Genomic DNA, 24,474 nt, shown 5'->3' with positions numbered 1-24,474 from the left:
CCAAACTTATTGGTACTATAGCTTTTTATATACTTTCCATCTCAAGCCTATAGTGAAGCAATCTCCCTTATCAATCTGTCCATCTGTGTATAGCTACAGAGTCGCAGGTCAGTTTGGCAAACGATGACGCGGCATTTTATTAGTCTATTTTAATGCTAGCATTGTTTGAACGCTTTGGTAATATTTTGTACACGAATTTATTGGTTTTACAGATTACATTTTAATAGAAAATAAATGTAAATATATTCTGAAACTTTCTTCATAAGGTCCATGAATTTATATCAAGAATGTAAGGGATTAACTTGTCAAGTCTTTCTGGTTGAATGCCGACGGACAGACAGCATTATTATAATAAAATCGTTTTTACACTTTTTTCATCGTCACTAATTTAAGTGCCACGCTCTTGTCGGTGTAGCACTTTCCTTTCTTGTCGATGTATGGTACATATCTAAAAGTCTAAATATCCATTTATGGTCAGTCACATTTCTAGCACGAGCAAACCAAGGCGTCTCAATGTTTGGATCTTGTAATTTAATATAAATCAAATCAAATCAAATATACTTTATTGCACACAACATACAAAACAAATTAACACAGATGATGATAGATACAGTACAATCTGGCGGCCTTACTGCTAAGCAGCAATTTCTTCCAGGAAACATTATTTACATGCATATTTGGTGCGGGACAGTGCAACATCTTGTATAAAATAATAAATACTATAAATAAAAAAACAAATAAAAGTAAAATAAATAAATAAAAATAAAATAGAAATATATAAATATAAATACATACATAGATATACCCATTTATATCAGACGTATATAATATCCTAAGTAATACAGTTCATTCAATTATTTGTCTGGGATTTTATTATAATTACCAGCGCACCACAGTCGATTAAAGGCCTATTCTTTAACTTGTTTATAAGACTTATTTAACTAGCTCCATGAAACCTCTTCTTGGTCTTTCTCTTCCTCTCTTTCATTGTAGTTTACCTTATTTATTTTTTTTAAGAAATTCGTCGTGACTTATTAAGTGTCATCTTGCCACTTTTCTCCTCAATAATTCTCTCTCTTACTTATAAGCACTATTTTATCACACTTTTAAATGCGATTTAACTTATTCCAGCCCATTGGATGTTCATAAACGAATAACTTAGTGTTTGACTCTGTAACTCCTAATGAGAGTTAGCTCAGTTTTCAAATTTTCAGGCAATTTACTACAGCACACACAAGTAAACCTAAGGATTTTCTGTTATTACTTAGGTCCTAACTTATTTACAACTTAAGCAATAAAATGCATACGTGCTTCATTCAGGCTCAATAGCGTAATAGGGCCTCGAATGACGAAATACTAAATTTAATTTGACCTTAATTTTGTTACATTGTTTACTAAAAAAAACAACAGAAAAAATCATAGTCCAATTGGATTATGATACTGCTACTAATCATGTAATTGACAGACAACATAATCGCTAACAACCAAGGTTGGTAAAAAAAAACTACACTAACTCATTCAAGTATTAAAAAAAACTCACGTGGTAGATTGTATCTGTAGCCTACACCACGAAGGTAACCACTTACAAATATAAGTAAAGTCATACAAGTGACGGTAACAACTTTTGTGGCGTATCGTACAACAGTCATTGAGAGTTACGACATTAATACGTCTTTTAATTCGCAAATCGCGAGTAAAAGAAAGCCAAGTTCATGCCCCAGAAATGTGAGGATGTGGGGCAATCGATAATTTACAGCCGCATATAAAACGTATTCCCGACGAATACCCATCAGTCTCACAGACGCAGCTGACAAAGCATTTACTTGCAAAAATGAACAAAATTGTAAGTTTAAGCCCCTTACTGTACTTAAAGGGTAGAACTGGTTATTTGGTATAAGGAGGTACCTGATAGAGGATTTCTATGTCAAAAGTGTTTATTCAAAAGATAAATAAATAATGAAATTGTATAAAATAGGAAAAGGCTTTCGTGGGAAAAAATACAGCCTACACAAAAGGTCTTGTTATTTTAATTGTTTCATTAAGTGTACTTATAATTACTTTGTACATAATTATGCCAATAGATGACAAAATTATTTGTAGTTATTAGATAATTTACATGATTTTTAAATCAGATAAGTTTATACAGTTCTACACAGACTAGTTTCTCTTGTTTGTCATAAATTTTCTATATTTCCCTAATTTAAGCATGTTTTCTTCTTCACAGATCATCTTCACCGCTCTCCTAGGCCTCACCGCCGCCGCCCCCGGCCTCTACTTCCATGACAGCCACGTGCCGATACACTCCATTACTTCTCCATCAAAGACCACCATCACTAAGAACAGCCATGCTATCAACCATGGAGGCCATGAGATTGTCCACGTTCCTGTTCACCAAGAAGTACACGCGTTAGTCCACGAGCCCGTTCACACTTTAGTCCACGAGCCTGTTCACACTTTAGTCCACGAGCCCGTTCACACTTTAGTCCATGAGCCTGTACATACTTTAGTCCATGAGCCACTTCACGCCAAGGAACCTGCAAAATCCAGCCAATACTTCAAGATGGAGAACACCGTTTACAAGACTGCCAAAGTCGTCCCCGTCCATAAAGTTGTAGCCCCAGTGGTCCCTGTAGTCCATACCCCAGTGTACCACTCCCTGGTACATGCTCCAGTGGTGACTAGAACTGGAGACTCTGCCGTCTCTCATCAGAGTTCCACTACGCATGAAACTGTGCATGAGGTGAAGCATCTTCCGTTGTACACTCTGCATCATTAAGTCTGACCTATCATCTTGTTAAGGGTTAGTTGTCCCTTGCTGATGACTCTGATTGTCTATCCAAAACGTACTATCTGATAAAAATACTCCTATCAGATGTCTTAAGGCAGATAAGCTCTTAGACAGTGTACCAGCAAGTGGTCAAATATGCCTTAAGTCGTTTAAAATTGGATCTAATTTGTGTATTTGTTAATTCATTTTTGGTTGTGCTGAATATTGTGTCTTTTAACATGTTGATGGCGTATAAAAACTGCTCATGTAACTACAAATAAGCCTTGTCAGTTTGGTTGCAATGCATGAATGATTTGGGAAAATCTTTATTATAATCATCATGTCAACCTAAATTCACTCATTGTTGGATAAGAGAGATGCCATATGGGCGTTTCAGCTTCAATGCGTCGTTGCAATGGACTGTTGAATGTCATACCGAGTTCCACGTCGCATTTTGTGATAGTCGTAGAACTTATCATGTGCTCCGACGTCGCAACGGATTCACAACGCGTCGTGTGGCCTCACTCTTATTTTATTCCAGTAATATACATAGTTACTTATAATTGTTATTGATCGCTTTGGTCCAATTTCACCGTGTGTTTGTAATTGTGTGAACGCTTTAACTCAATTTGTTTGTGTATGTGTACTTTCTTCCTTACTTGTTGTTTGTTTTTAACTTTTCTAGTAATTACATTGTAAATAAATTCTATATTGCTCATGATTGCGTTTATATTTGTGTTACGCTTGATTGCCGATTGCCTATTTCGAATTGCTCATTTCTCCTAAGGTCTAGATTTTTTTCCATGAAAATGAAATGGATAACAAAAGTACTTCTGTAACTGTTTAGGTATGTTTATTTTCCCAATTACCTACCAAAAGGCTTTTCAATTATTTTTAGTTCCATACTTTTGCGACGGAAAATTCCACTTGATAATAATTCAGAACAACAGAACACTTACACAACACAACAACAACAAACAAAAGAACAACAAGTTGTTGTTTGAAGAATATTTATGCAACATAAAATAGAAGGTGTAGGTCGTGTCGTATCAGGAGGTGAAGAAGAGAGGAATGGCGATTACTTCACCGACAAGAGCGCAGCTCTTAAATAAAGAGAGAGAATACTCAGAATCATGGCCTGAATCATCCCCCTCAGTATACGTTACGATGTCACTAACACTCTGTATAATGTAAATATATAATATTACGTAATAAACTTATGTAAGGTTATATTTCTGATTAATCTAAACATAAGTAAGTAAACAAATATTTTTCCCGAAATATACAGCTACATGTATATTCCCTAAATAGTAGATCGATTAGTGCAAATAACTTTGATGCCACGAAGGGAATATTTACAAATAAGTAGGTGTATTTTATGTATATATGGTTATATTATTTGCATTATTAGTACGTAATCCGATTTCAAAAGATATCGGAATAATCTAGAACATGGCAAAAATAACAGATTTATGAAATATCTGTTTACTTTCTCCGCTGGAAAGGGAATAAATAATCATACAATGCGTTAGGGGATCTGAACAGGCCACATTTAAGCAAATTATCTTATTTTTTCCGCATATAAAAGTAAGTCAACAAATTAATGTCAAATATTGCTATTTTAAGATGAATTGCTTCAATGTAAACATTATAATGAGCGTAATGAGCTTATTGTAAAAGTCGACTAATGAGTTCAGGAATGAGGGAGTGAGAAGGCAATAGGCACGCGTGATGTCACATGTTCCTAGTATTACTTGCATACATCATGGCGTCCTTCCTAGACATATAGAGCCCCTAATTGTCTTATGACTACTAATCGATTTACGCACGCCGCCTAAAGTTTACAGGGGTGAGTTGTTTATGTGTGCATGTAATTAGATCCCAGACATGTCTACAGATAATAAATTGCAAACATTAATATACCTATTCCACAGTGTTGTAACAAAAACAAATGCGTGTATAATTTTGTGATTGTCTCGAGATAGTTGTCTGTCTCGAGACAATGTCATCTAAGTTAGGTTTCTCAATAAAATAATTAGAGATTGCAAGCGAGTGCAATAATTATGGAATCGCATGTCGATGTAGTTACAACATTGTTACTCTGTGACGATAAAGGTCGATATTCTGTCGACCACCTACTGTTATTTTTAGTCTGTGATCCGATAAGATACTCGCCGAATACACTTCTTGTTCGCTAATTCGGTATTTTGCAATTATTGGGCAATGAAGTAGAATTACCCCGGAGCAAAACTGAGTTCTATTTTCAAACAGTTCATAGTTGTAAAGAACTTATATTGTTGTGTTTTTTTTATTCTAAACAAGTGACTATCAAACTTTTGCATGTCAGACACGGACATATTTTTTTATTTACTTATGGGTGGGTTTGTACAGTCATGAGCAATATAATGTACCCACTTTAAGACTCTGTCGCACTAACATATTTGACATTTAGTGAGACTTAAAGTTCAATTTGTCAAAAAAGTTAATGTGACATGGTACCAAAGTGTATACATATTAATGCTCGAGACCGTACTTACATAAAACCGACGAGCATGCATGAAGACTTTAATGAGAGTGGAAGAAGCGAAAGTGGTGTGTCCAAACAAAAGTTCCAAATTCAAATTTAATTAAACTTGAAACTCGACCTTTTTGTTGAACAACAATTCGGAAGTGATTCGAGTGAATCATTGTGTGGACTGTTTTAGAATAGTCTGTTGTAGTGTGTACTTCTGCACCTATGTTACATAATAAAATACAGGGTGTTAGTGACATCGTAACGAAAACTTTGAGGGATGATTCAGGCCATGATTCTGAGTTGATATCAAGTGGAATTTTCCGTCGCAAAAGTATAGAACGGAAAATAATTTAAAAAAACATAAAAAAAATCATAAATTTTCCGGCAGGAAATTCCACTTCATATCAACTCAGAATCATGGTCTGAATCATCCCCCTCAGTATTCGTTACGGTGTCACTAACACCCATACCTACTTGTATGGCTACCTGTATGTACTGGTAAGGGGTGTAAGTGACATCGTAACGAATACTGAGGGGGCTGATTTATCTCATTATTCTGAGTTAATATCAAGTGGAATTTTCAATCGTAAAAGTATAGAATTGTAGATAATTAAAAAAATGTAAAAAAAATCATGAATTTTGCGACGGAAAATTCCACTTGATATTAACTCAGAATCATGGTCTGAATCATCCCCCTCAGTATTCGTTACGATGTCACTAACACCCTGTATGCATATCTAAGTATGTTATTTACTATATCCATTGAGCCAGTCAATAAAAGATCGTAGAAATCACACATCTTTTAATTAACTCCACAACTCCCGTGTCTCATCACTATGAGTGAAGTAGTTCATTTGCGAGTCGGTTGCCATAATGAGTATTCACTAATAAGCACTCACTCCGATGTATTGATACACCTATTTGTATATGGTTCACTCTTGAACAGCTTCCGTGGTCTAGTGGTTAGAGCGTTGGGCTTACAAGCTGGAGGTCCGGGTTCGATTCCCGATGGGGACATTGTCGAAATCACTATGTGAGACTGTCTTTTGTTTGGTAAGGACATTGCACGCTTAAATCACCTGATTGTCCGAAAAAATAAGATGATTCCGTGCTTCGGAAGACACGTTGAGCCGTTGGTCCCGAGCTCAAATACCTCCACCAACCCGCAGTGGAGTGGCGTGGTGGAGTATGCTCCATTACCTCTCCGGTTGATTGAGGGATGTGATCAGCAGTGGGACGTATATCGGCTGTTTATGTTATGTTATGTATGGCCCTTGTAGTAAACAAACATCCAAAAGTTACTGAGTTTTTATTTATTATCAAATTCTTTATTAGAGCAACTATGCCCACACTTCTTATCTTATCTAGCCTATACGATCCCACTGCTGGGCAAAGGCCTCCCCTTGATTTTTCCACTCCTCTCGACTTTGCGCGATCTCCGGTCAATCCCTCCGATAAGCATTGAGGTCGTCACACCATCTTTTACGCGGTCTTCCTCGACTTCTATGCCCGCCCTGAGATATCCAGTGAGTAACGACCCGTGCCCATCGCTCCGGATGCTTCCCCCTGTCATGAATACTCCACAACTCCAGGCCCACACATTGAACACTGGTATAAGTTTGGCGAAATTATTTTTTTAATAAAAATCGTACCTTTTTTAGAATAAATAAATAAAAAAAAAAAAAAACATAAAATGTTTCACATAAAATAGCGAGGCAACGTCAAATGTCGCATCATCGGTAGATATAAGGCACTGTGTGGCCACACTCTTATAATATCTTTTTACAGGTCTTGAAAATGACGTGGCTAGAAAATATATTTCAGATTAAGATACTTAATATCTTTCTCCTAAGTAATTCTGTCCCAATTTTCACTTTATCGATCAAGTAATATGTTCGTTTTTAGAGCACCATTTATTTTCTCATGTGTCTATTGTGTGTGACAGATTAAGCGATAAGCACTTATTTACGACCCCACTATTCGAGTCTGCATTTTCTGTTATATCAGCAGCTGTAATTTGTATCGGGACACCGAATAAGAGCCCTCAGAGCTCCCCATTTGTCCGGCCAAGTACCAAAAAAGGCCACCTCCAAAAAGGGTAACATTTTAGAAAGCGAAGCGTGAAGAAGCACCTAGTAGGCCAATATGGTAGTCGCAACTGATTCGAAACTGACTCATTGCGTTGCTTTTCAGTTGCAATTAGGTCTCTCTATGTTAACCATCAGGCATAGTTGAGCCAACATACTTGGCCAATATAAAAAAAGGAAGCGGTCGACGAGTTTCCTCATTCAGCGCTTATTACTATAAACCCACTTGGAATGATTACTTTTTCAAATGTTACGAGACGGCGCCCTGTGCCGAGGCTCAAGCTCAACTGGGCGCCCTTAGCCCCATATTCTTAAATTTTTGTACCGGGTAAGAGCCCTCTGCGCTCCCAATTTGTTCGGCCAAGTAATTAGTACTACCTAAGCCAAACCTAAAATAAGTCAAATCATATCAAATATACTCACTTTACCGTTACTTTACCGTAAGAACATAATAAAATAATTCGACACTATTATGTCTAAATAGAATCTCTAAGTAATAAACTACTTGTCAAGTTAATAATTATAATTACCTTCAAACCAAAAGCACAATCCTTCAAGCCGACATTACCTTCATAATATTAATAACGAAAAATATATTACGTTTTACCTCACATCTGAACTTGACATTCAAATGCGAGTATTATGCGCGTAAGATGCGTCCGCGCACAATAATGGGCGTGTAATATTAATGGCGGTCTCACGGCGATACGTCAAACGAGGTGATTAATTTTATTAGTGGTCATGCGCAACAATTGTTTGATAGATGTGGTTCTGTAGGTATGTTTTAATATAAGTACGTAGTAGTTATTTTATTAATAACACTAGAATGTTGCATAATAAATAAAGAACTCAGTAAGCGGGTTTATTACTATAAGTTATTATTATATACAGTCTATTCTTACAACTTAAACTGAAAGTAAACCTTAATAATAAAAGTCCGGGACTCCATAGTCCCGAGATATGGAAACGACATACAAAAATAAAAAAAATTGTAATAAGGCATCGAACGCGCTGTCAAATTATTTATTTTTTTAATTATCAGTTTTACATGGAATTATAATTTGTATTGCAGAAAAAATAATATACTTTTGGTTTTGCCAATTAGATGAAATCATGGACTAAATTAGGTACTCTGTGATGTTAGGTTAATCAGTTTTACCACAAATGTACCTACTCTGTTTGTTACTTAGGGATTACTACAGTGAATTAATTTGTACCTACATAATTACCCTGTACCTAATTACTTAGGACAGTCTTAAGGACTAATTTATTGGGAACCGACACTGGACTTTGTAAAACATTTCGCCGCAGATCTTGACCTAAAAGTCCTAGGATGTTGCCTATTTTTTAACAAACTAGTTAATTGGCATAATTGGTCCGATTTCTGCAGACACTTCCTAATTTTATTTTAAGTTATTATACCCGTCATTTTCCTATCCGCCGAAAAGGAAAGGGACGGATGATTGACAACTGTTAATATTAAAATGAATAAATAACACGGGTGAATAAAATAGAGTATTCAACCCGTTTGACGTATGCTGTCCACTTGGTTCTGTCGGGTTGTCGACCAATATAAAAATTTCGGAGGGTTTATAAATTTCTAACTAAAATTGACGTGTGTTCAATAACTTGTATGCCTGTCGATTACCCATGTCGATTTCCTTTTCGGCGGATAACAAAATGACAGATATAACTTATTAGATGGTGTCTCCAGAAATTAGTAACAACATGCTCTTACGGATTGCTAAATAATAAAAAACAATTCTCTTTAATTTCGATATCTCTTACATACAATTAAATAAATTATGACAGCATTAAAGGCCGTGTAATGGTAGCGTCATAAAATAAGTAGCTATTAGCGTGAATGAAAAATAATAAATTAAATAATTGTTCATTTTTAATATTACAAAGTAATGAAGTAAAATAATATCGGTACTTCGTCGGTGGCTCGTGCCTAGCAGCGGGACGTATAATAAAGTTAGTCCAGATATAATTTTGTTAGTGTCTAATAAGCCCTAAACTAAACTGTAGTTACACAACTCTACAATATTAGGGTTTAGGCTAAACTAATTATAGAACTATAAAATAGTAGTTACAAAATAACTTTGGTCTAAACCGGCCCTATCTACAAAAACCTATGTTATTAAATATAATATCCTATCTAAATAGCTATCGTATTTTGTACCTAATATTCTAACAATTACAATGTATTATGAACAAAAACATACATAGACTCACGCCTATTTTCCACCGGGACGCAGATACTCGAATCTAAATTCACATTCGAAAATATCTTTATTCAGTAGGTAACATTTATTAATAAATAAAGAAAATAGATAAAAAAATAAAGATATTTAACACTTTGAATCGTCATTTTTTACATAACGAACGTCTTGTAGTAAGACCACGGTAACATGATCATTAACTAACATACGGATACCTGGATATACATAAAGCTGCCTCAGGTACATGCTCTATAAATAAAACAACCATTGAAATTATAAATAATAAGTATATTGGTTACTTACTCTAAATTTCCAAAACGCACGCGTGCTCAAACACAAGTGTACACGTGTTCAAAATGGTACGTCTGCCTTCGATGCGTGCTCGAATCAAAAGAACCCCAATGAAAGACAAACACGCCTTTTTATACCCTTTCTCCTAGTGTTGCCATATGAAGGCAACACAAATTCGCACAAAATTACAGAAAACCTAACATTCGACCATCCTGACGTCGTGCATGTCCTCATGCACGTAGACAAAACGTCTAATGTTCAAACCTAACATTCGGCGGGCCAAGTGATTCCACACTCATCGAGAACAGTTACAAAGCTTCACTTAAAATCTAAAAGTACAACGACATATAATCACATTTACGGGGTGAAACATCAGCTCTTCTTTCTAATCATAATATAAAGCTATTCAAGTTGTCAATAGTTCGCAAACCCTTCCTTCTCACGAACTATTGCAAAGCAATTGAGTGTGAACCTTCTTTCTCACACTTGTAATTATCGTATACAAACCTTCCTTCTTATATACGATAATTAAAATAATCATAATATAAAGCTACTCAAGTTGTCAATAGTTCGCAAACCCTTCCTTCTCACGAACCATTGCAAAGCAATTGAGTGTGAACCTTCTTTCTCACACTTGTAACTATCGTATACAAACCTTTCCTTCTTATATACGATAATTAAAATAATCATAATATTACAAAGCTATTCAAGTTGGCAATAGTTCGCAAACCTTTCTTTCTCACGAACTATTGCAAAGCAATTGAGTGTGAACCTTCTTTCTCACACTTCTAACTATCGTATACAAACCCTTCCTTCTTATATACGATAATTAAAATAATCATAATATTACAAAGCTATTCAAGTTGGCAATAGTTCGCAAACCTTTCTTTCTCACGAACTATTGCAAAGCAATTGAGTGTGAACCTTCTTTCTCACACTTGTAACTATCGTATACAAACCCTTCCTTCTTATATACGATAATTAAAATAATCATAACATTATAAAGCTATTCAAGTTGGCAATAGTTCGCAAACCCTTCTTTCTCACGAACTATTGCAAAGCAATTGAGTGTGAACCTTCTTTCTCACACTTGTAACTATCGTATACAAACCCTTCCTTCTTATATACGATAATTAAAATAATTTTGAACCCTCCTCACAAAATTAAAAGTCACCTTAACTAAATAGCTATGAGCCCTCCTTCTCAAGCTATTACTAAATACACATCTTACAGTTTCATCCAACAAACAGTACCTCTACTTACTTTCTCTTGATTGTATATAATAATGACACAATCAGTCATCTTCATCACTACTTTCTTTATCATCATTAACGTGAATCCAGGGTGACATTCGATTTGTTAAATGAAGTAGTCATCAATCCCAACAAATTCAAACTCAAAAAAAATATGTTTATTCAGTAGGTAACATTGTTACACTTTGAATCGTCAATTTTTACATCTTTAAGGGATTCCCGAACTGACAATAAAGTATAATTTTGCGTTTCGCATACTATTTCGTTCAACATAGGATTAATTTCCGCATCCATCTGAAGTCCAAACATTACCTCAGTCCGTCCCGTTGTCTTCCGACGGGTGTTGTTCATGCCCCATTGGACTCTACCTATCTTGTCATCCCAGACGTTCTTGTCAAAATTAAGATTTTGCGCAGTTAACGACCCTAACATCGTGCGATTACACTGCTCTACTTGTCCATTGGACCTAGGACTTGCAACTGCGTTCAACACGTGTCTAATACCTTTATCCGAGCAAAACGTTTGAACACGTACGAGGTGAAGAAAGTACCGCGGTCGCTAATAATTCGATCTGGGTTTCTGAACGTATAGAAAATATCTTCTAATTCTCGCGTTGTTGTAACTGTTTTTGGTATTTCTGACTGGCCTGATAAATTTAAATTTCGTAAAGGCATCTACGACTACCAATAGGTAAGAGTTTTCCTCTCTTTGATCGCACAAAAAGGTCCAAGGTGATTGATGTACAGGGTGTGAAAAGGCACCTCGACTTTTCGTTTACGTGGAATAGGCCCTCATTTGAATTAGTTTTCTGTTATGTACTTTAACCCATCTGCATCAATATCAGTGGTAAGAAATTCCCGAATGCGACCCAGTTCACTATCACCTAATTGAAGAGTCTACAACCTGTCCCCCTCATTGATTGACATAACCGTCGGGTAAAGACCAGCGTCAATTTCCATTGAACTAAGATCCTCAATTGGGTTCCGAAATAGAAGGTCCACGTGCGTCATTTTCGTGCCAGCACGATATTAAAAAAGCAAAAACAGCCACCAGCGGGCAATACATCTAACCAAATCGCGTTTGGAAAGCATGGAGCGCAACGCACTACAATCGGTCATGATTTTGAAATTCTGACCCAGAAGATACACCCGAAACTTTTGAGCGAACTTACTATAGCAAGAGTCTCAAGTTTATAAACCTTTTCTCTTCTGGAGATGTCTGGCGACTAAAGTACGCTACGGGATGGTAGGTGCCGTTTCCATTACGTCGCTGCATCAATATTCCACTGACGCCCACTTCACTGGCGTCAGTGTGCAACTGTGTTTCGGCGGTCGGGTCGTAAATGGCTAAGATTGGCCTATCTATCAGACTACTCTTGAGATCAACAAATGCGGCTTCTTGTTCCTCAGTCCAACACCATTCCACATCCTTCTTGAGCAACTTATTCAACGGATGTGATAAAGACGCGTAATTCCTTATAAATTTTCCGAAAATATCCTACTAGTCCCAGAAATTGTCGGACGGAATGTGGACTGGTGGGACGAGGAACATCAAACACTGACTGTGTCTTTTTGTCAGCCGGCCGCACCCCAGCAGCGCTAATATCATAACCCAAATAGTTAATAATTCTGCTGTAAGAAATTACATTTTGCCAAATTCAGAGTTAGGCTTGCCTTTTCTATCAACTGTAAAGCCCTTTCTTACCTATCCAAACACTCTTCTACATCCTTTTCGTAAGTTAATACGTCATCGATGTAAGCAGTAGCTTCTGAGAACCTAGCGGAAAAAAAATACCTTATTCATCAGCCTTTGAAATACAGCTGGTTCGTTAGCCAACCCAAACGGCATACGATTAAATTCATATTGGTCGTCTGGGGTGATAAAGGGAGTTAAGGGTTTCGATTCTTCTGCAATAGGCACCTGGTAGTATCCAGATGCCAGATCCAAAGTTATAAAGTAGGCCTGCCCCACTAATCGAGCAATCTCGTCTTCAATCACTGCCATCAGGTACCTTATCTTAACTGTCATTGAATTCAGAAACCTATAATCAACACAGAGCCTTTGTTTACCGTCCTTCTTACGAACCAACATAATTGGACTCGCATATTCCGATACAATTTCTCGTACAATCCCCGCATTCATCATCTCACCAACCATTTCTCTTACTTGTTGTCGTTCCTTGTGCGACAATATGTAAGGTCGGTAAACCACAGGACGCTCAATATTCAATTCAATTTTCATTTCAGTCATATTTGTACATCCCAACTCCTCTAATGATTGCGCGAAGCAATGCTTGTATTCGTTCAAAATGTTAAAATAGACGTCGTTTATGTGGCTCTTCAAGCGTTTTTGCTAAAGTTAACATCTTTAGGCTCTATACCTAAATGCTCGCCAACGAGGTCTGTGGGTGATGTACAAATATGACTGACAATCTGAACTCTATTTCATCCACCCATAATATCACCTTCATCAATATAACAAAAGCTGACAATGGGGTAATATGAACAAAGAGCTGACCTTCCTCTACTTTGTATAACCCGCCGGCTATCATGAATTCTCGGTTTGGCTTCCCCACGACTCTTCCGCTAAGCCTAACATATCAATTAATCACAACATCAGTACGAGCTCTGATAATCGCCTCTCCACTCAATCTTGCGCATGAAGCGGAGACGACCTTTACACTCGCAGTATCACCACTACCAACGTTAGCAAAAGGGAATTCATCATCATAATAAAACCTCAATTCGTTGGCATTCTTGAATACCAGCACCTGATTCTGTTCGGTGAAGGACTGTCCTACTAATATCGGACAATTGAGCAGATTACTGTCAACCACGTGACACAAAACATCCGCACTAACACCGTCGATGCATAAATTAACCTGTGTCCTGCCCATGGACAAAATAAAATCACTACCAAAACTTTTAGTGGAGTCGGGGATTGATCACAAGTCTACCCCAAAATCAGTGTCGTTGTTTGTTTTATGAGCGAAACTTCGCTACCGAAATCTATAAACGATATCCTAGAGGTGTCATTTACCCTAACTGTCTTGAAATATTTTAAGTTTGACTTAGAGGTAAGTATGCGCATGGTTTTAGGAATGTTACCTAGATTATCACGGTTTTCAAAAAGGGACTCTGCAAGTTTCCATTTTATGACCGAACCTACGACATCCTGGACATTGGACCAGAGGTTTGGGGCATTTAAGATACGGGTAACCTTTTTCTATACAGTTAAAACAAAATAATTCGTAACTTGAATTTTTTTTTTTTTTTAAATCTTAACTGATTTATCCCTATTGTCATTATTACTTCCCGCTGTGGATTCAGTCGACTACTTTGCTTTATTAAAATGAAAGCGGTCTACTGAAACTCGTTTCCCTTCGATGTCACACCGGTTCACGATGGCTAATTCTTCATAATAATAAACCTCTAGCGGTTCACCAAACCTACTCTTTCGCCTAAGCGTATCCTCCAGGGATTGGCCATAATCATGTTCAAAAGGAAATGCGTCTAACCACTATAGCTGCCATTCTGCCCAGCTGTACAAAATAGAATTGAAGCTTTCATACCAAACTTTGGCCAACCCCTGCAGTTTCTGCATTGCGAAGTGGATAACGGTTGTTCTCATCCCATCCGTAAACAGTGGCACACTCATTAACTTTCTTTAACCAAGTATCAATCTTTTGACTTTTCGATGAGGGTCCAAATTCGGGTAACATGGTTCATAATACTACTGGAAGGATGTGATGTGGCGACTGCTGTCGGATTAGGTTAAGATCTTAAGTTAACTAATGATTCAACAATATTAAGAACATCTTTAGATGAAAATGTAGGGCTATCTGACCTTTCTATTCCCTTAGCTGCCGACGAACGTCGCACCTCCTGCCCTTCGCCGCGACGTCGTTGGCTGTGTCGCTCGTTGTGCCGACGCGTGAAGCGACGTCTCACTCCGGCTGCACTCCCGGCTCTCTCTCCGGCTGCGCTCCCGGCTTGTATCGGCTCGGCTCGGCTGCGCTCCCGGCTTGTATCGGCTCGGCTCGGCTCGACTCGGCTCGGCTCGGCTCGGCTCGTCTCGGCTCGTTTCGGCTCGTCTCGGCTCGTCTCGGCTCGGCTCGGCTCGTCTCGGCTCGTCTCGGCTCGTCTCGGCTCATCTCGGCTCGTCTCGGCTCGTCTCGGCTCGGCTCGGCTCGTCTCGGCTCGTCTCGGCTCGTCTCGGCTCGGCTCGGCTCGTCTCGGCTCGGCTCGGCTCGGCTCGGCTCGGCTCGGCTCGGCTCGGCTCGGCTCGTCTCGGCTCGTCTCGTCTCGGCTCGTCAGTCGTCTTCGTGGAACGATCTCGTCTTCAAGAGGCATAATCTGGAACTCGAAAACATTGGAACATGTAAATATTCTTCAGATAACCCTATATGTATATATTTATACAGATATATTTCCAAAGTAAAATATCTCAAAAACGGTGTATCCTGATTAACACATATGGATACGATCCCACTTCTGAAATGTAGTAAGACCACGGTAACATGATCATTAACTAACATACGGATACCTGGATATACATAAAGCTGCCTTAGGTACATGCTCTATAAATAAAACAACCATTGAAATAATAAATAATAAGTATATTGGTTACTTACTCTAAATTTCCAAAACGCACGCGTGCTCAAACACAAGTGTACACGTGTTCAAAATGGTACGTCTGCCTTCGATGCGTGCTCGAATCAAAAGAACCCCAATGAAAGACAAACACGCCTTTTTATACCCTTTCTCCTAGTGTTGCCATATGAAGGCAACACAAATTCGCACAAAATTACAGAAAACCTAACAGTCTCATACGCCTAAAACTACTGCAACTTATCACAACCTGGTTAAAAGAAGTTGCAAGAGTAACCTCGGCTCAGGAACCTAGACGTTCCTTTTTAAAAACACAATACTGTTACACAATTTAGTAACTTGGCTGCCAATATCAGTTCCCAGACAGCTAATCCCATGCATTCATATCTTCTAGATAATCCCTAATCTTATAATAACCTTAAGACTATAGACTTCCATTTGTTTCGATCCTGACACACATATCTTGCTTCCTCCACATCCATCACTCGTTTCATACACGCACGTTTAGAGTATATCATATTAAACTTTTCTAAGGACATCTCCAATTTGGTCAATGTACGTCCTTCTAGGTCTTCTTCTGCCAACTCTACCATCAACCTTCGCTTTATTTATACCGCTTTCGTAATCCTAAGATAAACAATCTATATATTAAGCCCAGGCTTAATTTTAGTTAAAAGTTATAGTTTTAATGCGTAGACTAGTGAGTTATGTTAATATCTAGTCCGTGGTCACAGTAAAATTTTACGGTCATTAAGTATTACATAAATTTGATTTACTACCCACATTTTGAATTCTAATTTGTGAAAGAGATTATTATTTTTGAGCATTATGCTATTAAAATTTAATCTGTGTAATGTGTGATAAGTTTTAGTGACATTAAAATTTTACAGCAAAAATAAATGTAAAATTATTTTGTTATTTTCAGAACTTTTTAAACTCACTTATATATGATGATTGATCTTTATTAAATATTATAGAGTGTTAAAAAACTATTCCATTGTCCACTGTAAACATTAACTATATACTTTAAATATATATTTTTTTTGAGCTCGAGGAGCTCGGTGGCGCAGTGGTAAACGCGCTCGGTCTGCGATTGTTGAAGTTAAGCAACTTTCGCAAAGGCCGGTCATAGGATGGGTGACCACAAAAAAAAGTTTTCATCTCGAGCTCCTCCGTGCTTCGGAAGGCACGTTAAGCCGTTGGTCCCGGCTGCATTAGCAGTCGTTAATAACCATCAATTCGCACTGGGCCCACGTGATGGTTTAAGACCCGATCTCCCTATCCATCCATAGGGAAGGCCCGTGCCCCAGCAGTGGGGACGTTAATGGGCTGATGAGGATGATAATATTTTTTTTCTTTTAATTTATCTAGCCTGTTTGATTCTACTGCTAGGCAAAAGCCTCCTCTTGTTTCTTCCACTCTTCTCGACTGCTCAATAATATATATTTTTTTATTATTATTCATTTTAATAGTTTTATTTTTATTCATATTCGCTGCACTATTTAGAAATAAGCTTTCAATCCCCACAAAAAGTAAATAGAAAAATTCAATTTGTTTTGTCGCTCCTTGGGGTTAGTTTCGATAGCTTTTTTATTAACCATTAGATTTTATGGGACGAGAACGAAAAAATACTTGAGCCTTATAGCTATTGTGTGGAAGAATGTGGTTTGCGTCGTCAATCGTATGATGACCTTTGTAGTATAGGTATAGAGGAAGGAGTTTCAAGAAATGACATGTGTATCGACAATACATGGCCAATACACTCATCATCCTTCTGCCCTTATTCCATTCTAAGCGAGGTCGGCACAACATGTATTACTCTTCCATTCATTTCACCTGATTGTCCGAAATAAGACGATCCGTGCTAAGGAAGACACGTAAAGCCGTTGGTCACGGTTACTTCTTACTGATGTAAGTACGTAGTCGTTATGAGTCATGTCAGGGGCCTTTCGGCGGCTCAATAGTAATCTTAACACCAGGGTTGATGAGGTTGATAATCCACCTCACAATCCACACGATAGAAGAAGATTAATTTCTGTCTGTCGCCATCTCAGTACTCACACTTTTCACATTATCCTTCTTTACACAATCCATCCACACTTTCTTGGGTCTTCCCCTGCCCCTATCCCTCCACATTCATACTCAAAGCTTACCTCGTTATATGCCTTTCATTCCTCGTCATTACATGCCCGTACCATGCCAGCACACACAAACAAGGCCAATACAACGAATAAAGAATAAACTTACGTACATTTTCGCGCGATTGCGTTCGCGCTACTATCGTGTCCTTAATGTGATAGAACCCTTAAGCTTGCTTTTTTAACTTTAACGGGAAGCGCTGAGGGCTCTTATTCGGTACAAAATTTAAGACAACAGGCCTGACGGTGCACAGTTGGGCGCGAACCGCGACTCAGAGCGTCGTCAATTATATTTGAAAGAATTAATCGACCCTAGTGCTACAAGCACTGAGGGAACTCATCGATCACGCCAGCGGGCCATAAGCTTGCCTTTATAGGTCACATACATATTTTTTTATTACAATGATCGTTTACATTTTCAGGTAACTAGGATATATAATATTATTAGAGGCGAATATTCCGTTCCCTACAAAATGAATAGGCTTTCACCGAAAGTTTCTCTTCAGATTCATTTAACTAAGATGTTATATTTAATTATTTTCTGCTTAAAATGTACTTAAACATTACCTAATTTGTGTTTTGAAAGATTAATAATTCAGTGGGCAGAATACAGATAGCTTTATTTAATCCATGTTGTAAAGGGAAATATGCGAAAATTACGATATAATTAATATTAATATAGATTTTATGTATATTTTGGATAAGGCTTAGTATAGGTTAAGTTATTATCTTTCAAGAAATATTTACAAAGTATTCATATTTAAAAATATTTTAATTTATGATCTGGAATTAGATATATCATAACTATTAGATGACATAAGTACGAATATAACGACCTCCGTGATCTAGTGGTTGAACGTTAAGCTCACGATCCGGAGGCTCCGGGTCCGATTCCCGGTGGGGACATATCACAAAAATTACCTTGTGGTCCCTAGTTTGGTTAGGATATTACTAGCTGATCGCTAGATTGTCCGAAAGTATAATGATTCGTGCTTCGGAAGGCACGTTAAACCGTTGGTCCCGGTCACTACTTACTGATGTAAGTAAGTAGTCGCTACATGAGCCATGTAAGGGGCCTTTGGCGGCTCAATAGTAACCCTGACACCAGTACTCCAACCTCACAACCCACACGATAGAAGAAGAAGTACGAATTTATAACTTTGATAAGCTTTTGATAAAACCATACAGCGACAAGAGTTGAAGGACTTTTCGGCCGAATTATTCGATAAAAATATTTAAAAATAAAGTAACAAAAAAAAAACAAAAATCTGTACCTATTTTCCATATTAAAACTATAGACACCAATAAAAATGTAATTAAACAAAACAAGTAATTAATTAATACCTTAATTGGAAAAATGTACGAAAATAAAATAAAAATGCGCCCCAAAATAGCACTTACAAATTGGAAAACCAGGTCATAAATTGTGGCAATGTCCAGTTAAAGTCACTTTAGCGTCTTTTATCAGATTCGCGAGAGACTTCGGCCAATAATTAAAACTTTATAAGTATCCTGTGAAGTTTAAAGCGGTCTCTTCAGATTTAAATAATTTTCAAGTTGTATAAGACGAACGCTAAGGGCTCTCTCATAAATAAATAAAAACGTAATTAAGTACATAATTTGAACAAAAGAAAGTCGAATGTAAAAACTGTCTAATAAAACAAATAATAATAATATTTTGTTGAATATCATATTTTTTAAAATTTATTTATTCAAAGTAATAATAAATATTTTACAATCAAAACGGTGTTTCATAAACCTGTCGACAGGTTTTTCTGTACACCGCAACGCAACTCATCGTCTGAAATAATAAATATATATAATAAGATATAATAATATTAGAATCTAAATTCTAAAGTCGGCGCAAACAGCAACCTTCGTTACTTGCAAATTCTGCAGATGCTCCATACTGGTTACTTTACCTATGACAGCCGGTGGAACATGCAGTTCGGCCGTTTCTATAATTGCACAGCCATAAAGTAACATAAACCAATAATGTGCAATTTCAACATTCGATGTGTGGTTAGGGATTTATCCCTAACGACCACACCACGTAATCTCGTTTATCGCTGGGTCTGGGTATCTAACCAAAAGGTTTGACAGGTTTTTTTACAGAAGCGACTGCCTGTCTGACCTTCCAACCCGCGAAGGGAATACCAGCCGAATACAGGCTAGGTCACATAACTCCGAAACACATTTCTTGGGAATGTGGGTTTCCTTACGAAGTGTACAACTTCTACAATATAAATCAGAATCAGAGTTTAATGTAATTTTCATGGATAACCTTGTTTAAGGTCAATTTAGCATTTTTGATACTATATTTCGCAAGGTGTTATGGCTGCCAAGAAGAAATGACAAGAAACTTCAACAGTAACACATCTTAAATCAAAATTACGTACATATCTACGGGTTGAATTGATAACCTCCTTCTTGTTTGAAGTCGGTTAAACTAGTATGTAAAGTCAAGCACGTATCTCTGAGCTGGGTTGGGATTACTTACAGGATACCTTCATTATACGACTCACGGCGTTGTCTGAGAAAATTTTGTTGGAAAAAAACGACGCGAGGAATACAAGAAATAAACGCGACAACCTATAAACTGAGAAAAGTCCCCCATTGTTAACCCTTTTTTACAATCTCATGATATATTCATAAAGAAATAGAATACAATTGAATCATGAAATAAAATGTATCAACATTTATTTTTTTTGAGAAATGTTTGCCTATATACCTACATATTTATTACGATATAAATTTGAACCTTAATATCTGTAAAATGAAATTTATGAGTTTAATAATAATTGCGTTTTACATCGAATTAATTTTGTGACACAGTAAACATTGTTAAACTGGAGCAGTAAAAAGTTAAATTTATGGCCATGTTATTAAAGTTCAACCTTTCGTTATTATTGGGGATCGAAAAAATAATAATTTATTTGTCTATTTCGCAGGACAATAGTCCATTTGTGTAATAATTTGTGTCTTTATTTCATTGTATTTAGTCCAGGTAATTATGACATGCAATAAATGAATATGAATATGAATATGGGCATGCAAAGACCTAATCAAAACAAAGGACAGTCTCACAAAGACATTTTCACAACGTCCCCATCGGGAATCGAATCCGGACCTCGAGATTGTGAACCCAACGCACTAACTACTAGAGGTTGTTATTTATTATCTTCTAAGTCACGCTAAAAATGATAATTAGCATACTGTTTTATTGTTTCTTTCTATCCACGGACCGTATATAAAGACGTAGATATAATAGTTTTAACCGAGTAAAACCCTCATTGTCTTTAACTCCCCCTGTGTAAGGCATGTTTATTTCTCCAGTCAGCCTGTACGTATAAACCTGTCCGAGGGATCTTTACGACTCCCTTTCGAAAACATCGCCACATTCGACCCCTTACTTTTGCTAATATAATAAAACTGAAATACGTACGATTGTAACATATTATACCTATAGTAAAACTTTCAGTACATAAAACAGAATTAAAGTTTTCTTTCTTTATAAAGGGAGTTGGAGAAAGTATTTTTGGGAATTTATTTAATACTCTCCTTCATTAACAGGAGGGGATATGGAGAATTACTCCACGCTGCTCCATTGCTTTTTTTTGACGTGACTTATTGTAGATTTGCCGCAGATAGCATTAACTACTTGGCCGGACAAATGGGGAGCGCTGAAGGCTTTCACCCGGTACAACGTTTAAGACAACAGGCCTGAGGGTGCCCAGTTGGGCGCGAACCTCGGCTCAGGGCGTCGTCTGAGAGGAAAAATATTTGAAAAAATTAATCGACCCTAGTGGGTCGGTAGTGATAACCGCTGATTGTGGGAAATCGTCGACCACGCCGGCGGGGTCGGTATCGAGGTACTGCTCCATAGCGGGATGGTGGGGATACTATTTAGTTTGCCATCGACACGATAAGAAGACAGAAAATGTTTTTTTTCTTTATTCCCAGTCCACTAGAGAAGTATTATTGACACCAATGTACTTCATCTATTAAAACACCTATAATACGCATTGCATTCTGATATTGAAATAAGCTTATATTCAAACCAACATTCAAGGCAATATCGAAGTACAGCTGCCAGTTTAATATAAACCAGTAAATACTATAAGGTTTCTATCTCTGACCTCCCCGCAAGGATACATCTACTAACAAAGCTACATAAATTATGTATTTATGCATATTCCATACAACCTTCGCCAAGCCAAACGCTGTAGGACCATTGATTTACAAGTAAACACAAGCGCAATTGATATTGTGTAACGTTTGTTTGCATATTAATTAGTTATTATTTTATAATAAAATATAGATAGTAATTTGAATTTTTGTATTTAAAATAATGTTTGGATCATAGATTATTGATGTCACATGGTTTCCAGCGTTTAGGGTGCCTTTCTACCAGAGATGTGCTATGCAGCTATGTTGCGAAGATGTATAAGCTGCGCTACAAAACTATGTGACCCTTTCCACCAATACTAAGCTATGTAGCTGTACGAGGACGATGCGCTGCGAAGATGCGCCTCCGCAAAGTAGCTGTGTTACGAGCTATGCGGGCATACTGTAGGTACTCTGCTCGGAAAATAGCTAAAGTACGCATCCACAGCACGCATCCATAGCACGCATCCATAGCACGCATCCACAGCACGCATCCATAGCACGCATCCATAGCACGCATCCATAGCACGCATCCATAGCACGCATCCATAGCACGCATCCATAGCACGCATCCATAGCACGCATCCATAGCACGCATCCATAGCACGCATCCATAGCACGCATCCATAGCACGCATCCATAGCACGCATCCTTCCGTATAAAAAACATACATACATAAATAAACTCACGCCTATTTCCCACCGGGGTAAGCAGAGACTATAGAATTCCATTTGACACACTTCTCTTGCTTCCTCCACATTCATCAATCGCTTCATACACGCACGCCGGTTCAGAGTAGATCGTACTGAACCTTTTCTAAGGACATCTCCAATAAAAATAAAAAACATATCTTAGTTGAATCCGTTTCCACCGGTGTTATGCCATGTGCAGCAATGAATATGATTGGTGGATATCAAACGCATCCGTAGCATAGTAGCATAGCACATCTCTGGTGAAAAGGCACCCTTAGGCCCGGTTAATTTCAACGGATTCGCCCCCTATTACGTAGGACTTAAACATAGCTGGCAAGGAGTGGGTTTATATTCATATTACTCGTCTGCCTGGAGGAGCTCAGTGGCGCAGCGGTAAACGCGCTCGGTTTACGATTGTTGAAGTTAAGCGACTTTCGCAAAGGCCGGTCATAGGATGGGTGACTACAAAAAAAAAGTTTTCATATCGAGCTCCTCCGTGCTTCGGAAGGCACGTTAAGCCGTTGGTCCCGGCTGCATTAGCAGTCGTTAATACCCACCAATCCGGACTGGGCCCGCGTGGTGGTTTAAGGCCCGATCTCCCTATCCATCCATAGGGAAGGCCCGTGCCCCAGCAGTGGGGACGTTAATGGGCTGATGATGATAATAATAATAATAAGTTTTTTTGATGATGAGTTACTTAACTTCAAGTTAACTAAGCAGTTTATGTATGTTATGTATTGCAAAACGGAAAATATGTACCAACCAAGTTATAGATTGGAACTCCAAATCAAAGCGGCCATTGAGAAACTTTGAATAAGTTTATTGTTTAGTGTAGTTAAATGTCAGAGGTCTATTTAAAGTTGGTCGTAAGTTACCGTCACTACTAAATTGATGTCGTAAACCTCGGAAGGGATCGATTGATAAGCTACTGTAAAGTTATGAAGATTAAACTACACGGATTGCAAAATTGCAGTTATGTTGCAGTAGGCAATATTGACTTTAGTTCTATTGCGATTTGCATGCACGTAATATTAGTTACCAGTTGATATCAGAAAAGCATCTAGCAATTTGATTAGGTATAATAATGTAAATAGACATGCAAAAAGAGAAACTGAATGACGTAGAGAATTTAATATCAGTTTTTTTTGACGTAAGTAATTTATTTGGCCGGACAAATGGGTCTCGCGCAGTGATGTGCTGTTTTTTTTGGCCGTTTTTTGATATGACGTTTTTTACTTGTTTTTTTTAATTGTTCCTTTTTCACTCTGAAACTAAATGCCTAAAGGTTAGGTAATAAAGCTCTCTTTTACATAACATAACTTTGCAGTAGCAAAAGAGATTCCACGTGCGATAAAAGTGCCATAATATTGTACATACATAAACTACAATCCGCAATACCTAATGGGGTGGGCAGAGCCACAAGAAGTGCCAAAGTGTCAGGAGAAGCAAATGGAATTCCATAGTCTCTACGCCGGTGGAAAGTTAACGTGAGTTTATGTACCATAATTATGTATGCAGGTACGAAGTCCTAAGATAGATATGATGAATCTTATGATAACAGGGATCAGCCTACCGCCCATAATAATTATTCATCACATATTATTAGAAAAAACATGATCCTGAAATATTTCCTGTATTTTGAAGTCGCTTGAAACACTTTCATAGATTGCAATATAAATTGATAAATCGATGAGCAATACTGTGAAGTATGATTGACATGATGGTCCAC

General features: G+C 37.6%; 1 protein-coding gene across 2 annotated transcripts in view; it reads right to left on the bottom strand.

The window, feature by feature from the left end:
- Positions 1–15,849, bottom strand: part of LOC126370294 (neuropeptide SIFamide receptor) — a 47,716-nt gene extending 31,867 nt beyond the window's left edge. The window contains exon 1 of one of the 2 annotated variants that reach the window (XM_050015142.1): positions 15,772–15,849. The gene's annotated coding sequence lies outside the window, so the exon portion shown is untranslated. Of the gene's footprint in view, positions 1–9,897; positions 9,976–15,771 lie in introns of those variants that run through there. The other variant, XM_050015143.1, reaches the window with a different exon arrangement.
- Positions 15,850–24,474: the final 8,625 nt, after the last annotated feature.

This window comes from Pectinophora gossypiella, chromosome 10 (assembly GCF_024362695.1).
Source record: "Pectinophora gossypiella chromosome 10, ilPecGoss1.1, whole genome shotgun sequence".
Taxonomy (NCBI): domain Eukaryota; kingdom Metazoa; phylum Arthropoda; class Insecta; order Lepidoptera; family Gelechiidae; genus Pectinophora; species Pectinophora gossypiella.
The sequence above is the reverse complement of the archived record's forward strand: the minus strand, read 5'-3'. Positions and strand labels throughout refer to the sequence as shown.